This window comes from Ursus maritimus, unplaced genomic scaffold, assembly GCF_017311325.1.
Source record: "Ursus maritimus isolate PB19 unplaced genomic scaffold, ASM1731132v1 scaffold_23, whole genome shotgun sequence".
In the NCBI taxonomy this organism is placed as follows: domain Eukaryota; kingdom Metazoa; phylum Chordata; class Mammalia; order Carnivora; family Ursidae; genus Ursus; species Ursus maritimus.
In genome coordinates, this window is record NW_024424786.1 from 28,814,828 (window position 1) to 28,820,708 (window position 5,881).

General features: G+C 57.4%; 1 long non-coding RNA gene across 3 annotated transcripts; it reads right to left on the reverse strand.

The window, feature by feature from the left end:
- Positions 1-3,625: 3,625 nt before the first annotated feature.
- Positions 3,626-5,182, reverse strand: LOC103672337. Of its 3 annotated transcripts, none has more exons than XR_005837045.1 (3): positions 4,934-5,182; positions 4,401-4,700; positions 3,626-3,935 (listed from the first exon to the last, which is right to left on the reverse strand). It is a non-coding gene; the product is annotated as an uncharacterized LOC103672337 (long non-coding RNA). The 3 variants fall into 3 exon arrangements; XR_571151.2 differs by having other exon boundaries at positions 4,401-4,630; positions 4,934-5,174; XR_571152.2 differs by having other exon boundaries at positions 4,401-4,572; positions 4,934-5,156.
- Positions 5,183-5,881: the final 699 nt, after the last annotated feature.

Here is a 5,881-nt window from a genome sequence, read left to right on the forward strand (position 1 = left end):
CACACACACACACACACACACACACACACACACACGTGTTTTCTTGTCAATTTCCTGAGTCCGTTTCTCACCCAGGCTCGGGAGGTGAAGGGACTTGCAGGTTCCCACAGGCCTAGAGTGGGATCTGGTCTGCTTCCAACTACTGCCCCCTCCAGGTGCTCATGTGTCCTCTGGGGATTCCAAAAGTGCGGGTGGGTATCAGACATAACCAGATAGGGGGGCCCCAGGAGGTCTCTGGATGACTCCTGCCTCAGCTGTCCCTCTAGGTGGGGGACCCCCTCCCACGCAGATTGCTGTCTTTATGCATAGTTTTGATGGCAGGCTCCCTGTAGCGGGACTCAGGAGCTGCAGTTCTATCCCAGGCTCTGCCACAGGTTTGCTGTGTGGCCTTGAGTAAGCCCCTTCCCCTCTCTGGGCCTTGGCGTCCAGCCCTGGACAGTGAGACCACGGGGTTCGCTGAGATCTGTCCGGTGCCTCCATGAAGGGGTATGATTTATGCCTCATTTTCTCAATGCCTTTTTAAGATACTAGGATATTGGGGACCCTCCACCTAGCCAAGCTGGGACAACTGGGCTTGCTTCTGGTGTTGACTAGTCCTGAGACGGTGAAAAGCCTGTCTGAGGACTTGCCAGGGAATCCCCGCCGGGTCCGCTGCCCTAGGCCCATCCTGAGAACTCGAAGTTCGGCAGACAACACCCAGCGTGGGGGGAAAGCACATCTTTTGGAGTATTTTGGGAATTCTGGCTTTGCCCCTGACCTTTGGCTGTCGACCTGACCTCTCAATGCCTTCCTTTCTCACCTGGGAAATAGGGAAGGTGATGCTGTCCTCCCGAGGTTGAGATGAGGATGGAATGCTTGGGCATCTCCCCAGCAACCCGCTGACACTTAGCAGGTCCCCGGTGGCAGGCATGGGTCTGCTGAGCGTGGTGGGGCGGGAGTCAGGACCGTTCCAGAAGCCTTGCCAACAGCCCTGGAGGCTGAGTCCCGAAATAGAAGACCCCAGAGACAGAGGCTCCCGATGGCCAGGCCGGCCTCTGCCAGCCCCCGGGAGGCCACACTGAGCTGGCAGCGTGGGCCTTCCCTCCCTCCTGGGCCTGTTGGCTGCATAAATTACTCGGCAGCCTTTGGGCTAATTTTACCTTCTTGGTTTTCATGAATCATTTCCCATCCGGGGGCGTGTGAGAGAAATGGCAGTGGCTCTGCCAACTGGATGCCCCGGTGCCAGCCGCAGCAAAACGGCTGTGCTGGGCCCTGCCTGTGTGCTCTCCGAAGCCAGGACAGGACACCTGGGGACCCCACGAAGCGCCCCCGAGGGCTGGCTCCTTCCAGCCATGTCCCTGGACCTTTGGGTTATCACGACCGGGAGTAAATGAGCCACAGCAGGTCCCGGAGCTGGAACTTGGGCTAACGTGAAAGGAATTTGGCAGGACGTGTGGCCTGACCACGATGGCCCCCAGGCTCTGTTCCGACCTCAGCAATGACGCGCTTCGAGGAGACACCCCTGTGGCCTCGGGGACTTCTGCGTGGCCAGCGTTTGCCCAAATGCTGAATTTTCACAGTGACCCAGTGCCAGAGCTGGCAGGTCCTGACAAAATCAAACCCAAGCACCTTGGAGGAACTGGGGCTCAGACAGGGGAAGGAATTGGCCTAAAGTCTGCCGATCAGTGGAAAAGGTCAGGCTCATAGGTACTTACGGACAGCTTACCCCTTTGCTCACAGAATCCTATGTGACTGCTGTTATTCCCATTTTATGGAGGGGTGACTGAAGGCGCAGAAAGGAAAAGAACTCCTCGTCCCCCGCTGCCCCCGATGACATAGTTGTAAGTGGTGGGCAACCATCCACACCAAGCCGTCTCACCCCGGAGCCCCGAGTTCTGCACCACGCTCGCCCACGGAGTGCATTTACAGGGTGGCTCACACCCTCTCATCTGCTTCGTCCACTCACCAAGTGGGTGTCGAACCCCTGCCGGGCACCAGGGACCGTCCTGGGCCCCGGGGAGGTTGGGAGCAGCCGGAGTGGACAGAGGCTGGGAGGCTGGTGAGGTCCCACCCCAGCACCCCATCCTGCCTGAGCCTGGTTCTCAGAGGATGGTGTCCATGTGGCTCAGTGGTCTCAGCCACGGGCCGTGAACTCAGATGCAGGGCCAGGCAGGGAACGCACCCGAGTGACACAGAATGGCTGAAGATCTGGAGAGGAAGCGCCTTGCCCATTTCAGGAGCCTCCCCCCCCACCCCTACCCTCCAGCTCTGGCAGACTGGGGCCACGTGGGGCCACCTGCCTGCTGTTGCCAATGCTTCTGATTTTCCAGAAAAGCTGACCATGGGATTTCTACCTGAAATCGTCTGTTTCTTCGGAGTTGGCAACTAAAGCGAAAATAAAAACTGTAAACCAAAACCAAAACCAAAAATCAGCCACCAGTTTGTAACCTGTGGATCCTTTCTGCTGCTGCCCTTCTACGGGCCTGTCTCTGGTTGGAGCAGGTTCTAAGGATCCCCTCCCCCCAGGGCCACCTCTCTCAGGAAGTCCTTCCCGACCTGCCATGAAGCCTGTGCTCACCGCGTGACTGTAGTTTGTCACCCCCCATGCGAGACCGCCACCTGGGAGTAGTGGAAAAAGCATGGGCTTTGACTTGGATGGATTCTAGACAGCTGCTGTGCAGCCTTGTTCCAGGCACTTGTCTTCTCTGAGCCTCTATTTCCTGTCTGAAAAACAAGTAAAGTAAAACTGCGCTCACTAGGTTTTTGAAAGGACTAAAGCCAGTAAGACCAAAATTCAAGTCAATCAGGACTAGGCAAAAATGGAATTTTTGCAAAGTCCAGGATCATGTACAGCTTCAGGAACAGTTGGATCCAGGGCTCACACCGTGTCCTTGGGACTTGGTCTGTTCATCTTACTCTGCTTTCCTTTGTACTGCCTCCATTCATAGGCAGGCTAGTGTCCGTGGTACCACGGTGGCCGGCTGCCGGCAGATCCATTGTAACATCCCATCCTTTCAGCACTCCCTCTTCCCCGCAGATTGCTCCAAAGCCCCCAAATTGCCGCTCATGATTGGTGGGGCCCTTTACCCTTCCCGCACCGTTCACTATGACTTGCAGATTTGAGTGCTGATTGGTTGCTCCTATCCCAGAATGGAGCTCTGAGGGGACTCTCCGAGGACACCAGGCTCCTTGGTGCCAGCAGGGGGAATGGATGCTAGCAGGAAAACCTACAGACATCCTACCCAGGCTGCAAGCCTTAAGAGGGCGAGGACCTAGTTCACCCTGGGGTTGCTAGCACCTAGGACAGTGCCTGGCAGGCAAGGAAGTCAAGAGTGAATGAATGGATATCCTCCACAGTGCGCATCGAGCACCTGGCACAGAGCCTCACGTCAGCCATATCGTGCCCCTCCTGCCTCCTTCCTGGAGGGCTGGGATAAAGGTCTTGCACCCTTGCCAGCTTCAGCCGTCTGATGGACTGTCATGGTTCTGCAGTGCCTGCTCAGTACGGAGCTTGCCAGCTCAGCTGGGGGCGCCCCGGGACACCTGTTTGTTAGGGCCGGCTTGACAAACAGTAGTTGTGATCGTCGGGGATCACACGTCCTTGCATTCACATGAATGCAATCACATGAGTCCCCGAAATCATCTCATTCTTCGCTTCTTTACTGCCCGTGTCCAGGTAATTTATGTTTGTTACCATTTTGAGACTGAGCTACAGGTAGAGTCCGATTTCAGCAACTGTAAAAAGGGGCTGTAATGCACCCTGCAGGGCTGTGGGGAGGATGAGACAATATAATGAAAACGTGGAACACCTGGGTGCAAGGGCTGGCACAAAGTGGGTGCTCAGGCGAGGCCAGGTTCCCTGGGAGTGCCTTCAAATCAACGTCTTCGTATGAGCCTTTCCATGGAGACCTTCGTGAACGGCCACTGAGGACACACAGAGACACAAACACACACGCCTATGCGTGCACACAGAGAGTTAGGGGAGAATCCCAATCTTATGGCCAAGACTCTACAGGTCAGCAGGACAATTGACTCCAGCGCAGTGAACAGTGAGATCATTACATGGGGGCACTGACTACTGCACCCCCAATCCCATGGGGTGACACGGTGGACCCAGACGGTGCCTGTGTGGACAGTGGCTTACACAGCACTGGAAGAATTCAGGGCTAAGGTCCCGGCCCCTCGGGTAGCCAGCAATGAACAAGCCAGTTCCCCTTCTCGGCCTGAGCGCCACACTGTGGTCGCTTTGACCTACTTACTTACCTCCGTGACTAGCTACCGAGATGGCTCCGCGGCGGAGGATGGTGAGGCCTTAACAGTCTACGTACTCAGCAGGGACGCTCAGGACCCTTGGCAGACCGCCTTGCCCATCACACACACACACACACACACACACACACACACACACACACAGGCCTTACTTGTCCAAAGATAGGGTGGTGGCCTGGCCGCTGATAGTGAGCTCCTGGGGGAGGTATTCATCACGCCTCTGATGACAGGGGCCCCGGCTTGGAGCACCTTGCAGTTGCGATGGGTGCTTCCCAACTTTTCTGCGCATGCCCATCACCTCAGGTGGCCTCTGGTGCGGGAGGTCTGGGGAGCGTGGGACTCCGCGTTTCTAATAAGCACCAGGTGGTGCCCTACTGCTGGTCTGCAGACCGCACATTGAGAAGCCAGGATTTAGGTGACTTTTGGGGTTTCTTTTGAGATTCTGGGCAAGACTGGATGAAGAGAATAAATAGCCAGGGAGAAGGACAGAGGCAGGAAAGAGCAGCGAGGCAGGAGGAGGAGGAGGAAGAGACTGCTGGAGAGGTAAAGGCAGGGTGCCAGGCCCACTGGGCCCCCATGGTCCCCCAGTGACTCCCTCCATAGGCCTTCCCCTCTGGCCTCACGATGCAGTGGGACCCCTTTCCTTGGAGCCGAAACGGCACGTGGGGTTTCCCCAGAACCCTACCTTGCTAAATGCAGTCTCCAGCTCCTTGGGGCAGGGGAAGTGTAGGTCTGAGAGTGCACAGGACACGCTGGACAGGGGCTGGAGAAAGGAGGGATGGGTGAGGGGAGCCTGCCCAGCATGGACGATGGCAGTGGGCTCCTATCTCCCACCACCTTCCTGTGGGAGGCCTTGAGCAAGTCACTCCCACTCTGGGCCTCTGTTTCCTAGCCACGAAAGGAGGGCCTTGGAGCCAGCGGCCTGGGGGCAGGCTCTCAGCTCCGAGAGCCTATAGGAGGCGCTGGGATGTGAAAGCTCACTTTCCCCCGCCCTACTCCGGAAAAGCCACCGGGGACTTGGGTGCAGATGGCTTCAGCTCCTCACCTTGCCTTCCTCGTGAGCATCGTGGGGGAGGGGACCTGAGAAGCTGACCAAACTAGAGGCCCTGGGGGTCTCTGACAACTGCCATTCCGGGCAAGCCATCAGCGTGGCATGGCCCTGATCACCCATCTGAGAGAGAGAGAGGGAGAGAGAAAGAGAGAGAGAGAGAGAGGGCATGGGGGGGGGGAAGGTCAGAGGGAGAAGCAGACTCCACGCTGAGCAGGGAGCCCCATGTAGGACTCGGGACTCGATCCTGCAACTCCAGGATCAGGACCTGGGCTGAAGGCAGTCACTTAACTGAGCCACCCAGGCGCCCCAGGCCCTGACCATCCTTAAATGAATCTACACATCCAGGCCTCTTTAAATCATGACCTCCTGCCCTCCCGTGGCACACTTGCAAGTGCGGCCTCCCCGAGACCCTGGCAGCCCCTGCCCAGAGACCCGACACTGGGGCAGCCAGACCCCGGCCCTCTGCGCAGGCACCCCACCTTCTTGCCCAAGCCTTCTGTGTCTGTGCTTGACTTGGGATCTTGGAGGCAGGTTGGCCTCGGGGAATTGGTGTGGACTTCAGAGTCCCCTTCCAGGGGGCCA